The sequence below is a fragment of the Salminus brasiliensis genome, chromosome 9, assembly GCF_030463535.1.
Source record: "Salminus brasiliensis chromosome 9, fSalBra1.hap2, whole genome shotgun sequence".
In the NCBI taxonomy this organism is placed as follows: Eukaryota; Metazoa; Chordata; class Actinopteri; order Characiformes; family Bryconidae; genus Salminus; species Salminus brasiliensis.
This window is the reverse complement of record NC_132886.1, coordinates 323,163-341,653: the sequence shown is the minus strand read 5'-3', so window position 1 is coordinate 341,653 and position 18,491 is coordinate 323,163. Positions and strand designations below refer to the sequence as shown.

The 18,491-nt window shown below is 45.7% G+C and overlaps 33 non-coding genes across 33 annotated transcripts; all 33 read right to left on the bottom strand.

Moving 5' to 3' along the window:
• Nucleotides 1–12: 12 nt before the first annotated feature.
• Nucleotides 13–85, bottom strand: trnam-cau (transfer RNA methionine (anticodon CAU)). The gene has a single exon. It is a non-coding gene; the product is annotated as a tRNA-Met (tRNA).
• A 1,051-nt stretch (nucleotides 86–1,136) lies between these two features.
• trnah-gug (transfer RNA histidin (anticodon GUG)) lies at nucleotides 1,137–1,208 on the bottom strand. The gene has a single exon. It is a non-coding gene; the product is annotated as a tRNA-His (tRNA).
• A 342-nt stretch (nucleotides 1,209–1,550) lies between these two features.
• Nucleotides 1,551–1,623, bottom strand: trnat-cgu (transfer RNA threonine (anticodon CGU)). Its single transcript has one exon. It is a non-coding gene; the product is annotated as a tRNA-Thr (tRNA).
• Nucleotides 1,624–1,969: 346 nt separating this feature from the next.
• On the bottom strand, nucleotides 1,970–2,042 carry trnar-acg (transfer RNA arginine (anticodon ACG)). Its single transcript has one exon. It is a non-coding gene; the product is annotated as a tRNA-Arg (tRNA).
• Nucleotides 2,043–2,674: 632 nt separating this feature from the next.
• trnah-gug (transfer RNA histidin (anticodon GUG)) lies at nucleotides 2,675–2,746 on the bottom strand. The gene has a single exon. It is a non-coding gene; the product is annotated as a tRNA-His (tRNA).
• A 1,106-nt stretch (nucleotides 2,747–3,852) lies between these two features.
• trnam-cau (transfer RNA methionine (anticodon CAU)) lies at nucleotides 3,853–3,925 on the bottom strand. Its single transcript has one exon. It is a non-coding gene; the product is annotated as a tRNA-Met (tRNA).
• Nucleotides 3,926–4,271: 346 nt separating this feature from the next.
• Nucleotides 4,272–4,344, bottom strand: trnar-acg (transfer RNA arginine (anticodon ACG)). Its single transcript has one exon. It is a non-coding gene; the product is annotated as a tRNA-Arg (tRNA).
• A 632-nt stretch (nucleotides 4,345–4,976) lies between these two features.
• Nucleotides 4,977–5,048, bottom strand: trnah-gug (transfer RNA histidin (anticodon GUG)). The gene has a single exon. It is a non-coding gene; the product is annotated as a tRNA-His (tRNA).
• Nucleotides 5,049–5,390: 342 nt separating this feature from the next.
• trnam-cau (transfer RNA methionine (anticodon CAU)) lies at nucleotides 5,391–5,463 on the bottom strand. Its single transcript has one exon. It is a non-coding gene; the product is annotated as a tRNA-Met (tRNA).
• Nucleotides 5,464–5,809: 346 nt separating this feature from the next.
• Nucleotides 5,810–5,882, bottom strand: trnar-acg (transfer RNA arginine (anticodon ACG)). Its single transcript has one exon. It is a non-coding gene; the product is annotated as a tRNA-Arg (tRNA).
• Nucleotides 5,883–6,928: 1,046 nt separating this feature from the next.
• On the bottom strand, nucleotides 6,929–7,001 carry trnam-cau (transfer RNA methionine (anticodon CAU)). The gene has a single exon. It is a non-coding gene; the product is annotated as a tRNA-Met (tRNA).
• Nucleotides 7,002–7,347: 346 nt separating this feature from the next.
• Nucleotides 7,348–7,420, bottom strand: trnar-acg (transfer RNA arginine (anticodon ACG)). Its single transcript has one exon. It is a non-coding gene; the product is annotated as a tRNA-Arg (tRNA).
• A 632-nt stretch (nucleotides 7,421–8,052) lies between these two features.
• Nucleotides 8,053–8,124, bottom strand: trnah-gug (transfer RNA histidin (anticodon GUG)). Its single transcript has one exon. It is a non-coding gene; the product is annotated as a tRNA-His (tRNA).
• Nucleotides 8,125–8,466: 342 nt separating this feature from the next.
• On the bottom strand, nucleotides 8,467–8,539 carry trnam-cau (transfer RNA methionine (anticodon CAU)). The gene has a single exon. It is a non-coding gene; the product is annotated as a tRNA-Met (tRNA).
• A 346-nt stretch (nucleotides 8,540–8,885) lies between these two features.
• Nucleotides 8,886–8,958, bottom strand: trnar-acg (transfer RNA arginine (anticodon ACG)). Its single transcript has one exon. It is a non-coding gene; the product is annotated as a tRNA-Arg (tRNA).
• Nucleotides 8,959–9,590: 632 nt separating this feature from the next.
• Nucleotides 9,591–9,662, bottom strand: trnah-gug (transfer RNA histidin (anticodon GUG)). The gene has a single exon. It is a non-coding gene; the product is annotated as a tRNA-His (tRNA).
• Nucleotides 9,663–10,004: 342 nt separating this feature from the next.
• Nucleotides 10,005–10,077, bottom strand: trnam-cau (transfer RNA methionine (anticodon CAU)). The gene has a single exon. It is a non-coding gene; the product is annotated as a tRNA-Met (tRNA).
• A 346-nt stretch (nucleotides 10,078–10,423) lies between these two features.
• trnar-acg (transfer RNA arginine (anticodon ACG)) lies at nucleotides 10,424–10,496 on the bottom strand. Its single transcript has one exon. It is a non-coding gene; the product is annotated as a tRNA-Arg (tRNA).
• Nucleotides 10,497–11,128: 632 nt separating this feature from the next.
• On the bottom strand, nucleotides 11,129–11,200 carry trnah-gug (transfer RNA histidin (anticodon GUG)). The gene has a single exon. It is a non-coding gene; the product is annotated as a tRNA-His (tRNA).
• Nucleotides 11,201–11,542: 342 nt separating this feature from the next.
• Nucleotides 11,543–11,615, bottom strand: trnam-cau (transfer RNA methionine (anticodon CAU)). Its single transcript has one exon. It is a non-coding gene; the product is annotated as a tRNA-Met (tRNA).
• A 346-nt stretch (nucleotides 11,616–11,961) lies between these two features.
• Nucleotides 11,962–12,034, bottom strand: trnar-acg (transfer RNA arginine (anticodon ACG)). Its single transcript has one exon. It is a non-coding gene; the product is annotated as a tRNA-Arg (tRNA).
• A 632-nt stretch (nucleotides 12,035–12,666) lies between these two features.
• trnah-gug (transfer RNA histidin (anticodon GUG)) lies at nucleotides 12,667–12,738 on the bottom strand. Its single transcript has one exon. It is a non-coding gene; the product is annotated as a tRNA-His (tRNA).
• Nucleotides 12,739–13,080: 342 nt separating this feature from the next.
• trnam-cau (transfer RNA methionine (anticodon CAU)) lies at nucleotides 13,081–13,153 on the bottom strand. The gene has a single exon. It is a non-coding gene; the product is annotated as a tRNA-Met (tRNA).
• A 346-nt stretch (nucleotides 13,154–13,499) lies between these two features.
• Nucleotides 13,500–13,572, bottom strand: trnar-acg (transfer RNA arginine (anticodon ACG)). Its single transcript has one exon. It is a non-coding gene; the product is annotated as a tRNA-Arg (tRNA).
• A 632-nt stretch (nucleotides 13,573–14,204) lies between these two features.
• Nucleotides 14,205–14,276, bottom strand: trnah-gug (transfer RNA histidin (anticodon GUG)). Its single transcript has one exon. It is a non-coding gene; the product is annotated as a tRNA-His (tRNA).
• A 342-nt stretch (nucleotides 14,277–14,618) lies between these two features.
• trnam-cau (transfer RNA methionine (anticodon CAU)) lies at nucleotides 14,619–14,691 on the bottom strand. The gene has a single exon. It is a non-coding gene; the product is annotated as a tRNA-Met (tRNA).
• Nucleotides 14,692–15,037: 346 nt separating this feature from the next.
• trnar-acg (transfer RNA arginine (anticodon ACG)) lies at nucleotides 15,038–15,110 on the bottom strand. The gene has a single exon. It is a non-coding gene; the product is annotated as a tRNA-Arg (tRNA).
• A 632-nt stretch (nucleotides 15,111–15,742) lies between these two features.
• On the bottom strand, nucleotides 15,743–15,814 carry trnah-gug (transfer RNA histidin (anticodon GUG)). The gene has a single exon. It is a non-coding gene; the product is annotated as a tRNA-His (tRNA).
• Nucleotides 15,815–16,156: 342 nt separating this feature from the next.
• On the bottom strand, nucleotides 16,157–16,229 carry trnam-cau (transfer RNA methionine (anticodon CAU)). The gene has a single exon. It is a non-coding gene; the product is annotated as a tRNA-Met (tRNA).
• Nucleotides 16,230–16,575: 346 nt separating this feature from the next.
• Nucleotides 16,576–16,648, bottom strand: trnar-acg (transfer RNA arginine (anticodon ACG)). Its single transcript has one exon. It is a non-coding gene; the product is annotated as a tRNA-Arg (tRNA).
• A 632-nt stretch (nucleotides 16,649–17,280) lies between these two features.
• On the bottom strand, nucleotides 17,281–17,352 carry trnah-gug (transfer RNA histidin (anticodon GUG)). Its single transcript has one exon. It is a non-coding gene; the product is annotated as a tRNA-His (tRNA).
• Nucleotides 17,353–17,694: 342 nt separating this feature from the next.
• Nucleotides 17,695–17,767, bottom strand: trnam-cau (transfer RNA methionine (anticodon CAU)). The gene has a single exon. It is a non-coding gene; the product is annotated as a tRNA-Met (tRNA).
• A 346-nt stretch (nucleotides 17,768–18,113) lies between these two features.
• trnar-acg (transfer RNA arginine (anticodon ACG)) lies at nucleotides 18,114–18,186 on the bottom strand. The gene has a single exon. It is a non-coding gene; the product is annotated as a tRNA-Arg (tRNA).
• Nucleotides 18,187–18,491: the final 305 nt, after the last annotated feature.

Here is an 18,491-nt window from a genome sequence, read left to right as displayed (position 1 = left end):
AAAAGAGCAACCTGCCCCGTGTGAGGATCGAACTCACGACCTTCAGATTATGAGACTGACGCGCTACCTACTGCGCTAACGAGGCACTCGTCCCAGACGGGCAAAAAAATATCACTGCCTCATACAATTGCAGCCATCTCTACACTTTTGCGAGAACAGCTGGAAAGGAGTGTTTGGCTACTCGGCTAAGACAACAAAACCACCCACAGGTTAACTCAGCTTTGTCTGAATATGCACCGTTAAACGTTTCTTACTAGAAATACTGCTGAAAGAAAAGTGCAAAATTCACAACTTTGCGCAAATACAATGGAGCACTCATGTTTTCGGCTGTGTGAAAATCTAGGCAGCTTTACCCATGCTTGAACCTCTAGGGAGCCAATGAAAATCAAACAAGTTCCCAAATGGCAAAAAGTAATGAATGAAAAGGTTGCCGAGCCAGCCAGGAGTCGAACCTAGAATCTTCTGATCCGTAGTCAGACGCGTTATCCATTGCGGCACTGGCCCACTGCCGCAGGAAGAGGGATGGACTCTGGAGGACCTTCCCGCCTATGTCTCATGAAACTGATTCATTCAACTCCAAAGCCAAGTACAATCTCAACTTGTGTTGTGGTCTTCAGGATGTTCTCTGCTTTACTCAGCTCGTAAAAGCAGACACAAGAAGATTCCCATACTTGAGTCCAACTCTGCCCGCCTGGGTGAAAACCAGGAATACTAAACGCTAGACCGTATGGAACACTGAAGAGTAATGTATGGAAGGTGTGGGTCTAGTACATGTCCAGATCTGCTCTCGTTCAAGGTTGCCTTTTTTGAACAGAGAAACGTTTGCCCTGGCTAGTGTCATGACCAGCGGATGGAAGATGGTACCATTCATTTGGCCTATAAATTGGCATTTCCGACTCATAACTTTGCCTTGATATTTTGAATTCTTTGGAAAGTCCCGATGAAATGCAAATAGCAGAGACTAATTCAAAAGTCACCAGATAATGGGCGCCCCTGATCAAATCCCAAGGAAAAGATTAGACATGAATTCAAACGACTCTCTCCACATCCTAAGCACCAAACCTTGTACCCGTTCTACCCTAAAGGATTCCAAAGAAAAGCGTGCGATCAATAGCCAGCCGTACACTGAAAAGGCTTGCCGTGACCCGGATTCGAACCGGGGTTGCTGCGGCCACAACGCAGAGTACTAACCACTATACGATCACGGCTCCTCACCCGTCACAGACTGTAGCAATCAAACGGCATGTGGCCATTTCTACATCAGAGGACAAGTATCCATATGTTGCGGAAGAGTATTGTCTATATAATAATCAAAGCCCACGCTCTTATGGTCCAGTTTATTGTCTTTGTGGAAGAGTTGCACAGATGAGTGAAATGCAGGATCGGATACGTGTTGTCATGTTTCTGGCTTGTGTGATTAACTCTGCAAGGACCAGCATGAAGAACCAACACAGAGCTTGTGAAGGCAGAGAACGGAGCTTGCACACTTTGTTAAAAATGCAAGCAAGACCAGAGCTTAAGGGCATGCATCTGATTTTAAAAGAGCAACCTGCCCCGTGTGAGGATCCAACTCACGACCTTCAGATTACGAGACTGACGCGCTACCTACTGCGCTAACGAGGCACTCATCCCAGACGGGCAAAAAAATATCACTGCCTCATACAATTGCAGCCATCTCTACACTTTTGCGAGAACAGCTGGAAAGGAGTGTTTGGCTACTCGGCTAAGACAACAAAACCACCCACAGGTTAACTCAGCTTTGTCTGAATATGCACCGTTAAACGTTTCTTACTAGAAATACTGCTGAAAGAAAAGTGCAAAATTCACAACTTTGCGCAAATACAATGGAGCACTCATGTTTTCGGCTGTGTGAAAATCTAGGCAGCTTTACCCATGCTTGAACCTCTAGGGAGCCAATGAAAATCAAACAAGTTCCCAAATGGCAAAAAGTAATGAATGAAAAGGTTGCCGAGCCAGCCAGGAGTCGAACCTAGAATCTTCTGATCCGTAGTCAGACGCGTTATCCATTGCGCCACTGGCCCACTGCCGCAGGAAGAGGGATGGACTCTGGAGGACCTTCCCGCCTATGTCTCATGAAACTGATTCATTCAACTCCAAAGCCAAGTACAATCTCAACTTGTGTTGTGGTCTTCAGGATGTTCTCTGCTTTACTCAGCTCGTAAAAGCAGACACAAGAAGATTCCCATACTTGAGTCCAACTCTGCCCGCCTGGGTGAAAACCAGGAATACTAAACGCTAGACCGTATGGAACACTGAAGAGTAATGTATGGAAGGTGTGGGTCTAGTACATGTCCAGATCTGCTCTCGTTCAAGGTTGCCTTTTTTGAACAGAGAAACGTTTGCCCTGGCTAGTGTCATGACCAGCGGATGGAAGATGGTACCATTCATTTGGCCTATGAATTGGCATTTCCGACTCATAACTTTGCCTTGATATTTTGAATTCTTTGGAAAGTCCCGATGAAATGCAAATAGCAGAGACTAATTCAAAAGTCACCAGATAATGGGCGCCCCTGATCAAATCCCAAGGAAAAGATTAGACATGAATTCAAACGACTCTCTCCACATCCTAAGCACCAAACCTTGTACCCGTTCTACCCTAAAGGATTCCAAAGAAAAGCGTGCGATCAATAGCCAGCCGTACACTGAAAGGGCTTGCCGTGACCCGGATTCGAACCGGGGTTGCTGCGGCCACAACGCAGAGTACTAACCACTATACGATCACGGCTCCTCACCCGTCACAGACTGTAGCAATCAAACGGCATGTGGCCATTTCTACATCAGAATCAGAATCAGAATCAGAATCAGAATCTCTTTATTTCACCAAGTATGTTACCCATACAAGGAATTTGTCTTGGTGAGAGCAACACGTATGACAAGTAACAAAGAAACACAGAACACAGTCTTAAACTAAAGGAAAATTACACTAAACAATAAATAGGGTAGGGGATAAATTAAAAAAAGTAGAAAGTACTAAAGGTAATAAAGGTAATAAAGAGCTGAAAGATGTATTTACAGAAAAGAAAAGAACATCTGTACAGGTGTGCAAATAGTCATAGTGCAAAATAGGCAGAGTGCAAATAACTGTTCAGTCCGGTTTGGTACAGTTCAGTTGTAAGTTTAGAGGTTTACAGTGGGAGGTGACCACTGTGATTGAGGAGCGCTACAGCTCTGGGGAAGAAGCTGTTAGCATGACGTGTTGTGCTGGTTTTGATGGACCGCAGTCTTCTACCCGAGGGGAGTGCCTGGAAGAGGAGGTGTCCAGGATGTGAGGGGTCAGATGTAATCTTGCCAGCCCGCTTCCTCATCCTGCTGGAGTAGATCTGCTGAAGTGATGGCAGGTTACATCCTATGATCCTCTCTGCTGTCCTGATGATGCGCTGGAGTTTGGTTCTTTCTTGTGAGGTGGAGGAACCAAACCAGATAGTTATGGAGGCTGTGATAATGGACTCGATGATCGCTGTGTAGAACTGGATCATCAGGGTCTGTGGCAGGTTGAATTTCTTGAGCTGTCTCAAGAAGTACATTCATCAACATTCATACATCAGAGGACAAGTATCCATATGTTGCGGAAGAGTATTGTCTATATAATAATCAAAGCCCACGCTCTTATGGTCCAGTTTATCGTCTTTGTGGAAGAGTTGCACAGATGAGTGAAATGCAGGATCGGATACGTGTTGTCATGTTTCTGGCTTGTGTGATTAACTCTGCAAGGACCAGCATGAAGAACCAACACAGAGCTTGTGAAGGCAGAGAACGGAGCTTGCACACTTTGTTAAAAATGCAAGCAAGACCAGAGCTTAAGGGCATGCATCTGATTTTAAAAGAGCAACCTGCCCCGTGTGAGGATCGAACTCACGACCTTCAGATTATGAGACTGACGCGCTACCTACTGCGCTAACGAGGCACTCATCCCAGACGGGCAAAAAAATATCACTGCCTCATACAATTGCAGCCATCTCTACACTTTTGCGAGAACAGCTGGAAAGGAGTGTTTGGCTACTCGGCTAAGACAACAAAACCACCCACAGGTTAACTCAGCTTTGTCTGAATATGCACCGTTAAACGTTTCTTACTAGAAATACTGCTGAAAGAAAAGTGCAAAATTCACAACTTTGCGCAAATACAATGGAGCACTCATGTTTTCGGCTGTGTGAAAATCTAGGCAGCTTTACCCATGCTTGAACCTCTAGGGAGCCAATGAAAATCAAACAAGTTCCCAAATGGCAAAAAGTAATGAATGAAAAGGTTGCCGAGCCAGCCAGGAGTCGAACCTAGAATCTTCTGATCCGTAGTCAGACGCGTTATCCATTGCGCCACTGGCCCACTGCCGCAGGAAGAGGGATGGACTCTGGAGGACCTTCCCGCCTATGTCTCATGAAACTGATTCATTCAACTCCAAAGCCAAGTACAATCTCAACTTGTGTTGTGGTCTTCAGGATGTTCTCTGCTTTACTCAGCTCGTAAAAGCAGACACAAGAAGATTCCCATACTTGAGTCCAACTCTGCCCGCCTGGGTGAAAACCAGGAATACTAAACGCTAGACCGTATGGAACACTGAAGAGTAATGTATGGAAGGTGTGGGTCTAGTACATGTCCAGATCTGCTCTCGTTCAAGGTTGCCTTTTTTGAACAGAGAAACGTTTGCCCTGGCTAGTGTCATGACCAGCGGATGGAAGATGGTACCATTCATTTGGCCTATAAATTGGCATTTCCGACTCATAACTTTGCCTTGATATTTTGAATTCTTTGGAAAGTCCCGATGAAATGCAAATAGCAGAGACTAATTCAAAAGTCACCAGATAATGGGCGCCCCTGATCAAATCCCAAGGAAAAGATTAGACATGAATTCAAACGACTCTCTCCACATCCTAAGCACCAAACCTTGTACCCGTTCTACCCTAAAGGATTCCAAAGAAAAGCGTGCGATCAATAGCCAGCCGTACACTGAAAGGGCTTGCCGTGACCCGGATTCGAACCGGGGTTGCTGCGGCCACAACGCAGAGTACTAACCACTATACGATCACGGCTCCTCACCCGTCACAGACTGTAGCAATCAAACGGCATGTGGCCATTTCTACATCAGAGGACAAGTATCCATATGTTGCGGAAGAGTATTGTCTATATAATAATCAAAGCCCACGCTCTTATGGTCCAGTTTATCGTCTTTGTGGAAGAGTTGCACAGATGAGTGAAATGCAGGATCGGATACGTGTTGTCATGTTTCTGGCTTGTGTGATTAACTCTGCAAGGACCAGCATGAAGAACCAACACAGAGCTTGTGAAGGCAGAGAACGGAGCTTGCACACTTTGTTAAAAATGCAAGCAAGACCAGAGCTTAAGGGCATGCATCTGATTTTAAAAGAGCAACCTGCCCAGTGTGAGGATCGAACTCACGACCTTCAGATTATGAGACTGACGCGCTACCTACTGCGCTAACGAGGCACTCATCCCAGACGGGCAAAAAAATATCACTGCCTCATACAATTGCAGCCATCTCTACACTTTTGCGAGAACAGCTGGAAAGGAGTGTTTGGCTACTCGGCTAAGACAACAAAACCACCCACAGGTTAACTCAGCTTTGTCTGAATATGCACCGTTAAACGTTTCTTACTAGAAATACTGCTGAAAGAAAAGTGCAAAATTCACAACTTTGCGCAAATACAATGGAGCACTCATGTTTTCGGCTGTGTGAAAATCTAGGCAGCTTTACCCATGCTTGAACCTCTAGGGAGCCAATGAAAATCAAACAAGTTCCCAAATGGCAAAAAGTAATGAATGAAAAGGTTGCCGAGCCAGCCAGGAGTCGAACCTAGAATCTTCTGATCCGTAGTCAGACGCGTTATCCATTGCGCCACTGGCCCACTGCCGCAGGAAGAGGGATGGACTCTGGAGGACCTTCCCGCCTATGTCTCATGAAACTGATTCATTCAACTCCAAAGCCAAGTACAATCTCAACTTGTGTTGTGGTCTTCAGGATGTTCTCTGCTTTACTCAGCTCGTAAAAGCAGACACAAGAAGATTCCCATACTTGAGTCCAACTCTGCCCGCCTGGGTGAAAACCAGGAATACTAAACGCTAGACCGTATGGAACACTGAAGAGTAATGTATGGAAGGTGTGGGTCTAGTACATGTCCAGATCTGCTCTCGTTCAAGGTTGCCTTTTTTGAACAGAGAAACGTTTGCCCTGGCTAGTGTCATGACCAGCGGATGGAAGATGGTACCATTCATTTGGCCTATAAATTGGCATTTCCGACTCATAACTTTGCCTTGATATTTTGAATTCTTTGGAAAGTCCCGATGAAATGCAAATAGCAGAGACTAATTCAAAAGTCACCAGATAATGGGCGCCCCTGATCAAATCCCAAGGAAAAGATTAGACATGAATTCAAACGACTCTCTCCACATCCTAAGCACCAAACCTTGTACCCGTTCTACCCTAAAGGATTCCAAAGAAAAGCGTGCGATCAATAGCCAGCCGTACACTGAAAGGGCTTGCCGTGACCCGGATTCGAACCGGGGTTGCTGCGGCCACAATGCAGAGTACTAACCACTATACGATCACGGCTCCTCACCCGTCACAGACTGTAGCGATCAAACGGCATGTGGCCATTTCTACATCAGAGGACAAGTATCCATATGTTGCGGAAGAGTATTGTCTATATAATAATCAAAGCCCACGCTCTTATGGTCCAGTTTATCGTCTTTGTGGAAGAGTTGCACAGATGAGTGAAATGCAGGATCGGATACGTGTTGTCATGTTTCTGGCTTGTGTGATTAACTCTGCAAGGACCAGCATGAAGAACCAACACAGAGCTTGTGAAGGCAGAGAACGGAGCTTGCACACTTTGTTAAAAATGCAAGCAAGACCAGAGCTTAAGGGCATGCATCTGATTTTAAAAGAGCAACCTGCCCCGTGTGAGGATCGAACTCACGACCTTCAGATTATGAGACTGACGCGCTACCTACTGCGCTAACGAGGCACTCGTCCCAGACGGGCAAAAAAATATCACTGCCTCATACAATTGCAGCCATCTCTACACTTTTGCGAGAACAGCTGGAAAGGAGTGTTTGGCTACTCGGCTAAGACAACAAAACCACCCACAGGTTAACTCAGCTTTGTCTGAATATGCACCGTTAAACGTTTCTTACTAGAAATACTGCTGAAAGAAAAGTGCAAAATTCACAACTTTGCGCAAATACAATGGAGCACTCATGTTTTCGGCTGTGTGAAAATCTAGGCAGCTTTACCCATGCTTGAACCTCTAGGGAGCCAATGAAAATCAAACAAGTTCCCAAATGGCAAAAAGTAATGAATGAAAAGGTTGCCGAGCCAGCCAGGAGTCGAACCTAGAATCTTCTGATCCGTAGTCAGACGCGTTATCCATTGCGCCACTGGCCCACTGCCGCAGGAAGAGGGATGGACTCTGGAGGACCTTCCCGCCTATGTCTCATGAAACTGATTCATTCAACTCCAAAGCCAAGTACAATCTCAACTTGTGTTGTGGTCTTCAGGATGTTCTCTGCTTTACTCAGCTCGTAAAAGAAGACACAAGAAGATTCCCATACTTGAGTCCAACTCTGCCCGCCTGGGTGAAAACCAGGAATACTAAACGCTAGACCGTATGGAACACTGAAGAGTAATGTATGGAAGGTGTGGGTCTAGTACATGTCCAGATCTGCTCTCGTTCAAGGTTGCCTTTTTTGAACAGAGAAACGTTTGCCCTGACTAGTGTCATGACCAGCGGATGGAAGATGGTACCATTCATTTGGCCTATAAATTGGCATTTCCGACTCATAACTTTGCCTTGATATTTTGAATTCTTTGGAAAGTCCCGATGAAATGCAAATAGCAGAGACTAATTCAAAAGTCACCAGATAATGGGCGCCCCTGATCAAATCCCAAGGAAAAGATTAGACATGAATTCAAACGACTCTCTCCACATCCTAAGCACCAAACCTTGTACCCGTTCTACCCTAAAGGATTCCAAAGAAAAGCGTGCGATCAATAGCCAGCCGTACACTGAAAAGGCTTGCCGTGACCCGGATTCGAACCGGGGTTGCTGCGGCCACAACGCAGAGTACTAACCACTATACGATCACGGCTCCTCACCCGTCACAGACTGTAGCAATCAAACGGCATGTGGCCATTTCTACATCAGAGGACAAGTATCCATATGTTGCGGAAGAGTATTGTCTATATAATAATCAAAGCCCACGCTCTTATGGTCCAGTTTATCGTCTTTGTGGAAGAGTTGCACAGATGAGTGAAATGCAGGATCGGATACGTGTTGTCATGTTTCTGGCTTGTGTGATTAACTCTGCAAGGACCAGCATGAAGAACCAACACAGAGCTTGTGAAGGCAGAGAACGGAGCTTGCACACTTTGTTAAAAATGCAAGCAAGACCAGAGCTTAAGGGCATGCATCTGATTTTAAAAGAGCAACCTGCCCCGTGTGAGGATCGAACTCACGACCTTCAGATTATGAGACTGACGCGCTACCTACTGCGCTAACGAGGCACTCGTCCCATACGGGCAAAAAAATATCACTGCCTCATACAATTGCAGCCATCTCTACACTTTTGCGAGAACAGCTGGAAAGGAGTGTTTGGCTACTCGGCTAAGACAACAAAACCACCCACAGGTTAACTCAGCTTTGTCTGAATATGCACCGTTAAACGTTTCTTACTAGAAATACTGCTGAAAGAAAAGTGCAAAATTCACAACTTTGCGCAAATACAATGGAGCACTCATGTTTTCGGCTGTGTGAAAATCTAGGCAGCTTTACCCATGCTTGAACCTCTAGGGAGCCAATGAAAATCAAACAAGTTCCCAAATGGCAAAAAGTAATGAATGAAAAGGTTGCCGAGCCAGCCAGGAGTCGAACCTAGAATCTTCTGATCCGTAGTCAGACGCGTTATCCATTGCGCCACTGGCCCACTGCCGCAGGAAGAGGGATGGACTCTGGAGGACCTTCCCGCCTATGTCTCATGAAACTGATTCATTCAACTCCAAAGCCAAGTACAATCTCAACTTGTGTTGTGGTCTTCAGGATGTTCTCTGCTTTACTCAGCTCGTAAAAGAAGACACAAGAAGATTCCCATACTTGAGTCCAACTCTGCCCGCCTGGGTGAAAACCAGGAATACTAAACGCTAGACCGTATGGAACACTGAAGAGTAATGTATGGAAGGTGTGGGTCTAGTACATGTCCAGATCTGCTCTCGTTCAAGGTTGCCTTTTTTGAACAGAGAAACGTTTGCCCTGGCTAGTGTCATGACCAGCGGATGGAAGATGGTACCATTCATTTGGCCTATAAATTGGCATTTCCGACTCATAACTTTGCCTTGATATTTTGAATTCTTTGGAAAGTCCCGATGAAATGCAAATAGCAGAGACTAATTCAAAAGTCACCAGATAATGGGCGCCCCTGATCAAATCCCAAGGAAAAGATTAGACATGAATTCAAACGACTCTCTCCACATCCTAAGCACCAAACCTTGTACCCGTTCTACCCTAAAGGATTCCAAAGAAAAGCGTGCGATCAATAGCCAGCCGTACACTGAAAAGGCTTGCCGTGACCCGGATTCGAACCGGGGTTGCTGCGGCCACAACGCAGAGTACTAACCACTATACGATCACGGCTCCTCACCCGTCACAGACTGTAGCAATCAAACGGCATGTGGCCATTTCTACATCAGAGGACAAGTATCCATATGTTGCGGAAGAGTATTGTCTATATAATAATCAAAGCCCACGCTCTTATGGTCCAGTTTATTGTCTTTGTGGAAGAGTTGCACAGATGAGTGAAATGCAGGATCGGATACGTGTTGTCATGTTTCTGGCTTGTGTGATTAACTCTGCAAGGACCAGCATGAAGAACCAACACAGAGCTTGTGAAGGCAGAGAACGGAGCTTGCACACTTTGTTAAAAATGCAAGCAAGACCAGAGCTTAAGGGCATGCATCTGATTTTAAAAGAGCAACCTGCCCCGTGTGAGGATCGAACTCACGACCTTCAGATTATGAGACTGACGCGCTACCTACTGCGCTAACGAGGCACTCATCCCAGACGGGCAAAAAAATATCACTGCCTCATACAATTGCAGCCATCTCTACACTTTTGCGAGAACAGCTGGAAAGGAGTGTTTGGCTACTCGGCTAAGACAACAAAACCACCCACAGGTTAACTCAGCTTTGTCTGAATATGCACCGTTAAACGTTTCTTACTAGAAATACTGCTGAAAGAAAAGTGCAAAATTCACAACTTTGCGCAAATACAATGGAGCACTCATGTTTTCGGCTGTGTGAAAATCTAGGCAGCTTTACCCATGCTTGAACCTCTAGGGAGCCAATGAAAATCAAACAAGTTCCCAAATGGCAAAAAGTAATGAATGAAAAGGTTGCCGAGCCAGCCAGGAGTCGAACCTAGAATCTTCTGATCCGTAGTCAGACGCGTTATCCATTGCGCCACTGGCCCACTGCCGCAGGAAGAGGGATGGACTCTGGAGGACCTTCCCGCCTATGTCTCATGAAACTGATTCATTCAACTCCAAAGCCAAGTACAATCTCAACTTGTGTTGTGGTCTTCAGGATGTTCTCTGCTTTACTCAGCTCGTAAAAGCAGACACAAGAAGATTCCCATACTTGAGTCCAACTCTGCCCGCCTGGGTGAAAACCAGGAATACTAAACGCTAGACCGTATGGAACACTGAAGAGTAATGTATGGAAGGTGTGGGTCTAGTACATGTCCAGATCTGCTCTCGTTCAAGGTTGCCTTTTTTGAACAGAGAAACGTTTGCCCTGGCTAGTGTCATGACCAGCGGATGGAAGATGGTACCATTCATTTGGCCTATAAATTGGCATTTCCGACTCATAACTTTGCCTTGATATTTTGAATTCTTTGGAAAGTCCCGATGAAATGCAAATAGCAGAGACTAATTCAAAAGTCACCAGATAATGGGCGCCCCTGATCAAATCCCAAGGAAAAGATTAGACATGAATTCAAACGACTCTCTCCACATCCTAAGCACCAAACCTTGTACCCGTTCTACCCTAAAGGATTCCAAAGAAAAGCGTGCGATCAATAGCCAGCCGTACACTGAAAAGGCTTGCCGTGACCCGGATTCGAACCGGGGTTGCTGCGGCCACAACGCAGAGTACTAACCACTATACGATCACGGCTCCTCACCCGTCACAGACTGTAGCAATCAAACGGCATGTGGCCATTTCTACATCAGAGGACAAGTATCCATATGTTGCGGAAGAGTATTGTCTATATAATAATCAAAGCCCACGCTCTTATGGTCCAGTTTATTGTCTTTGTGGAAGAGTTGCACAGATGAGTGAAATGCAGGATCGGATACGTGTTGTCATGTTTCTGGCTTGTGTGATTAACTCTGCAAGGACCAGCATGAAGAACCAACACAGAGCTTGTGAAGGCAGAGAACGGAGCTTGCACACTTTGTTAAAAATGCAAGCAAGACCAGAGCTTAAGGGCATGCATCTGATTTTAAAAGAGCAACCTGCCCCGTGTGAGGATCGAACTCACGACCTTCAGATTATGAGACTGACGCGCTACCTACTGCGCTAACGAGGCACTCATCCCAGACGGGCAAAAAAATATCACTGCCTCATACAATTGCAGCCATCTCTACACTTTTGCGAGAACAGCTGGAAAGGAGTGTTTGGCTACTCGGCTAAGACAACAAAACCACCCACAGGTTAACTCAGCTTTGTCTGAATATGCACCGTTAAACGTTTCTTACTAGAAATACTGCTGAAAGAAAAGTGCAAAATTCACAACTTTGCGCAAATACAATGGAGCACTCATGTTTTCGGCTGTGTGAAAATCTAGGCAGCTTTACCCATGCTTGAACCTCTAGGGAGCCAATGAAAATCAAACAAGTTCCCAAATGGCAAAAAGTAATGAATGAAAAGGTTGCCAAGCCAGCCAGGAGTCGAACCTAGAATCTTCTGATCCGTAGTCAGACGCGTTATCCATTGCGCCACTGGCCCACTGCCGCAGGAAGAGGGATGGACTCTGGAGGACCTTCCCGCCTATGTCTCATGAAACTGATTCATTCAACTCCAAAGCCAAGTACAATCTCAACTTGTGTTGTGGTCTTCAGGATGTTCTCTGCTTTACTCAGCTCGTAAAAGCAGACACAAGAAGATTCCCATACTTGAGTCCAACTCTGCCCGCCTGGGTGAAAACCAGGAATACTAAACGCTAGACCGTATGGAACACTGAAGAGTAATGTATGGAAGGTGTGGGTCTAGTACATGTCCAGATCTGCTCTCGTTCAAGGTTGCCTTTTTTGAACAGAGAAACGTTTGCCCTGGCTAGTGTCATGACCAGCGGATGGAAGATGGTACCATTCATTTGGCCTATAAATTGGCATTTCCGACTCATAACTTTGCCTTGATATTTTGAATTCTTTGGAAAGTCCCGATGAAATGCAAATAGCAGAGACTAATTCAAAAGTCACCAGATAATGGGCGCCCCTGATCAAATCCCAAGGAAAAGATTAGACATGAATTCAAACGACTCTCTCCACATCCTAAGCACCAAACCTTGTACCCGTTCTACCCTAAAGGATTCCAAAGAAAAGCGTGCGATCAATAGCCAGCCGTACACTGAAAAGGCTTGCCGTGACCCGGATTCGAACCGGGGTTGCTGCGGCCACAACGCAGAGTACTAACCACTATACGATCACGGCTCCTCACCCGTCACAGACTGTAGCAATCAAACGGCATGTGGCCATTTCTACATCAGAGGACAAGTATCCATATGTTGCGGAAGAGTATTGTCTATATAATAATCAAAGCCCACGCTCTTATGGTCCAGTTTATCGTCTTTGTGGAAGAGTTGCACAGATGAGTGAAATGCAGGATCGGATACGTGTTGTCATGTTTCTGGCTTGTGTGATTAACTCTGCAAGGACCAGCATGAAGAACCAACACAGAGCTTGTGAAGGCAGAGAACGGAGCTTGCACACTTTGTTAAAAATGCAAGCAAGACCAGAGCTTAAGGGCATGCATCTGATTTTAAAAGAGCAACCTGCCCCGTGTGAGGATCGAACTCACGACCTTCAGATTATGAGACTGACGCGCTACCTACTGCGCTAACGAGGCACTCATCCCAGACGGGCAAAAAAATATCACTGCCTCATACAATTGCAGCCATCTCTACACTTTTGCGAGAACAGCTGGAAAGGAGTGTTTGGCTACTCGGCTAAGACAACAAAACCACCCACAGGTTAACTCAGCTTTGTCTGAATATGCACCGTTAAACGTTTCTTACTAGAAATACTGCTGAAAGAAAAGTGCAAAATTCACAACTTTGCGCAAATACAATGGAGCACTCATGTTTTCGGCTGTGTGAAAATCTAGGCAGCTTTACCCATGCTTGAACCTCTAGGGAGCCAATGAAAATCAAACAAGTTCCCAAATGGCAAAAAGTAATGAATGAAAAGGTTGCCGAGCCAGCCAGGAGTCGAACCTAGAATCTTCTGATCCGTAGTCAGACGCGTTATCCATTGCGCCACTGGCCCACTGCCGCAGGAAGAGGGATGGACTCTGGAGGACCTTCCCGCCTATGTCTCATGAAACTGATTCATTCAACTCCAAAGCCAAGTACAATCTCAACTTGTGTTGTGGTCTTCAGGATGTTCTCTGCTTTACTCAGCTCGTAAAAGCAGACACAAGAAGATTCCCATACTTGAGTCCAACTCTGCCCGCCTGGGTGAAAACCAGGAATACTAAACGCTAGACCGTATGGAACACTGAAGAGTAATGTATGGAAGGTGTGGGTCTAGTACATGTCCAGATCTGCTCTCGTTCAAGGTTGCCTTTTTTGAACAGAGAAACGTTTGCCCTGGCTAGTGTCATGACCAGCGGATGGAAGATGGTACCATTCATTTGGCCTATAAATTGGCATTTCCGACTCATAACTTTGCCTTGATATTTTGAATTCTTTGGAAAGTCCCGATGAAATGCAAATAGCAGAGACTAATTCAAAAGTCACCAGATAATGGGCGCCCCTGATCAAATCCCAAGGAAAAGATTAGACATGAATTCAAACGACTCTCTCCACATCCTAAGCACCAAACCTTGTACCCGTTCTACCCTAAAGGATTCCAAAGAAAAGCGTGCGATCAATAGCCAGCCGTACACTGAAAAGGCTTGCCGTGACCCGGATTCGAACCGGGGTTGCTGCGGCCACAACGCAGAGTACTAACCACTATACGATCACGGCTCCTCACCCGTCACAGACTGTAGCAATCAAACGGCATGTGGCCATTTCTACATCAGAGGACAAGTATCCATATGTTGCGGAAGAGTATTGTCTATATAATAATCAAAGCCCACGCTCTTATGGTCCAGTTTATCGTCTTTGTGGAAGAGTTGCACAGATGAGTGAAATGCAGGATCGGATACGTGTTGTCATGTTTCTGGCTTGTGTGATTAACTCTGCAAGGACCAGCATGAAGAACCAACACAGAGCTTGTGAAGGCAGAGAACGGAGCTTGCACACTTTGTTAAAAATGCAAGCAAGACCAGAGCTTAAGGGCATGCATCTGATTTTAAAAGAGCAACCTGCCCCGTGTGAGGATCGAACTCACGACCTTCAGATTATGAGACTGACGCGCTACCTACTGCGCTAACGAGGCACTCATCCCAGACGGGCAAAAAAATATCACTGCCTCATACAATTGCAGCCATCTCTACACTTTTGCGAGAACAGCTGGAAAGGAGTGTTTGGCTACTCGGCTAAGACAACAAAACCACCCACAGGTTAACTCAGCTTTGTCTGAATATGCACCGTTAAACGTTTCTTACTAGAAATACTGCTGAAAGAAAAGTGCAAAATTCACAACTTTGCGCAAATACAATGGAGCACTCATGTTTTCGGCTGTGTGAAAATCTAGGCAGCTTTACCCATGCTTGAACCTCTAGGGAGCCAATGAAAATCAAACAAGTTCCCAAATGGCAAAAAGTAATGAATGAAAAGGTTGCCGAGCCAGCCAGGAGTCGAACCTAGAATCTTCTGATCCGTAGTCAGACGCGTTATCCATTGCGCCACTGGCCCACTGCCGCAGGAAGAGGGATGGACTCTGGAGGACCTTCCCGCCTATGTCTCATGAAACTGATTCATTCAACTCCAAAGCCAAGTACAATCTCAACTTGTGTTGTGGTCTTCAGGATGTTCTCTGCTTTACTCAGCTCGTAAAAGCAGACACAAGAAGATTCCCATACTTGAGTCCAACTCTGCCCGCCTGGGTGAAAACCAGGAATACTAAACGCTAGACCGTATGGAACACTGAAGAGTAATGTATGGAAGGTGTGGGTCTAGTACATGTCCAGATCTGCTCTCGTTCAAGGTTGCCTTTTTTGAACAGAGAAACGTTTGCCCTGGCTAGTGTCATGACCAGCGGATGGAAGATGGTACCATTCATTTGGCCTATAAATTGGCATTTCCGACTCATAACTTTGCCTTGATATTTTGAATTCTTTGGAAAGTCCCGATGAAATGCAAATAGCAGAGACTAATTCAAAAGTCACCAGATAATGGGCGCCCCTGATCAAATCCCAAGGAAAAGATTAGACATGAATTCAAACGACTCTCTCCACATCCTAAGCACCAAACCTTGTACCCGTTCTACCCTAAAGGATTCCAAAGAAAAGCGTGCGATCAATAGCCAGCCGTACACTGAAAAGGCTTGCCGTGACCCGGATTCGAACCGGGGTTGCTGCGGCCACAACGCAGAGTACTAACCACTATACGATCACGGCTCCTCACCCGTCACAGACTGTAGCAATCAAACGGCATGTGGCCATTTCTACATCAGAGGACAAGTATCCATATGTTGCGGAAGAGTATTGTCTATATAATAATCAAAGCCCACGCTCTTATGGTCCAGTTTATCGTCTTTGTGGAAGAGTTGCACAGATGAGTGAAATGCAGGATCGGATACGTGTTGTCATGTTTCTGGCTTGTGTGATTAACTCTGCAAGGACCAGCATGAAGAACCAACACAGAGCTTGTGAAGGCAGAGAACGGAGCTTGCACACTTTGTTAAAAATGCAAGCAAGACCAGAGCTTAAGGGCATGCATCTGATTTTAAAAGAGCAACCTGCCCCGTGTGAGGATCGAACTCACGACCTTCAGATTATGAGACTGACGCGCTACCTACTGCGCTAACGAGGCACTCATCCCAGACGGGCAAAAAAATATCACTGCCTCATACAATTGCAGCCATCTCTACACTTTTGCGAGAACAGCTGGAAAGGAGTGTTTGGCTACTCGGCTAAGACAACAAAACCACCCACAGGTTAACTCAGCTTTGTCTGAATATGCACCGTTAAACGTTTCTTACTAGAAATACTGCTGAAAGAAAAGTGCAAAATTCACAACTTTGCGCAAATACAATGGAGCACTCATGTTTTCGGCTGTGTGAAAATCTAGGCAGCTTTACCCATGCTTGAACCTCTAGGGAGCCAATGAAAATCAAACAAGTTCCCAAATGGCAAAAAGTAATGAATGAAAAGGTTGCCGAGCCAGCCAGGAGTCGAACCTAGAATCTTCTGATCCGTAGTCAGACGCGTTATCCATTGCGCCACTGGCCCACTGCCACAGGAAGAGGGATGGACTCTGGAGGACCTTCCCGCCTATGTCTCATGAAACTGATTCATTCAACTCCAAAGCCAAGTACAATCTCAACTTGTGTTGTGGTCTTCAGGATGTTCTCTGCTTTACTCAGCTCGTAAAAGCAGACACAAGAAGATTCCCATACTTGAGTCCAACTCTGCCCGCCTGGGTGAAAACCAGGAATACTAAACGCTAGACCGTATGGAACACTGAAGAGTAATGTATGGAAGGTGTGGGTCTAGTACATGTCCAGATCTGCTCTCGTTCAAGGTTGCCTTTTTTGAACAGAGAAACGTTTGCCCTGGCTAGTGTCATGACCAGCGGATGGAAGATGGTACCATTCATTTGGCCTATAAATTGGCATTTCCGACTCATAACTTTGCCTTGATATTTTGAATTCTTTGGAAAGTCCCGATGAAATGCAAATAGCAGAGACTAATTCAAAAGTCACCAGATAATGGGCGCCCCTGATCAAATCCCAAGGAAAAGATTAGACATGAATTCAAACGACTCTCTCCACATCCTAAGCACCAAACCTTGTACCCGTTCTACCCTAAAGGATTCCAAAGAAAAGCGTGCGATCAATAGCCAGCCGTACACTGAAAAGGCTTGCCGTGACCCGGATTCGAACCGGGGTTGCTGCGGCCACAACGCAGAGTACTAACCACTATACGATCACGGCTCCTCACCCGTCACAGACTGTAGCAATCAAACGGCATGTGGCCATTTCTACATCAGAGGACAAGTATCCATATGTTGCGGAAGAGTATTGTCTATATAATAATCAAAGCCCACGCTCTTATGGTCCAGTTTATCGTCTTTGTGGAAGAGTTGCACAGATGAGTGAAATGCAGGATCGGATACGTGTTGTCATGTTTCTGGCTTGTGTGATTAACTCTGCAAGGACCAGCATGAAGAACCAACACAGAGCTTGTGAAGGCAGAGAACGGAGCTTGCACACTTTGTTAAAAATGCAAGCAAGACCAGAGCTTAAGGGCATGCATCTGATTTTAAAAGAGCAACCTGCCCCGTGTGAGGATCGAACTCACGACCTTCAGATTATGAGACTGACGCGCTACCTACTGCGCTAACGAGGCACTCATCCCAGACGGGCAAAAAAATATCACTGCCTCATACAATTGCAGCCATCTCTACACTTTTGCGAGAACAGCTGGAAAGGAGTGTTTGGCTACTCGGCTAAGACAACAAAACCACCCACAGGTTAACTCAGCTTTGTCTGAATATGCACCGTTAAACGTTTCTTACTAGAAATACTGCTGAAAGAAAAGTGCAAAATTCACAACTTTGCGCAAATACAATGGAGCACTCATGTTTTCGGCTGTGTGAAAATCTAGGCAGCTTTACCCATGCTTGAACCTCTAGGGAGCCAATGAAAATCAAACAAGTTCCCAAATGGCAAAAAGTAATGAATGAAAAGGTTGCCGAGCCAGCCAGGAGTCGAACCTAGAATCTTCTGATCCGTAGTCAGACGCGTTATCCATTGCGCCACTGGCCCACTGCCGCAGGAAGAGGGATGGACTCTGGAGGACCTTCCCGCCTATGTCTCATGAAACTGATTCATTCAACTCCAAAGCCAAGTACAATCTCAACTTGTGTTGTGGTCTTCAGGATGTTCTCTGCTTTACTCAGCTCGTAAAAGCAGACACAAGAAGATTCCCATACTTGAGTCCAACTCTGCCCGCCTGGGTGAAAACCAGGAATACTAAACGCTAGACCGTATGGAACACTGAAGAGTAATGTATGGAAGGTGTGGGTCTAGTACATGTCCAGATCTGCTCTCGTTCAAGGTTGCCTTTTTTG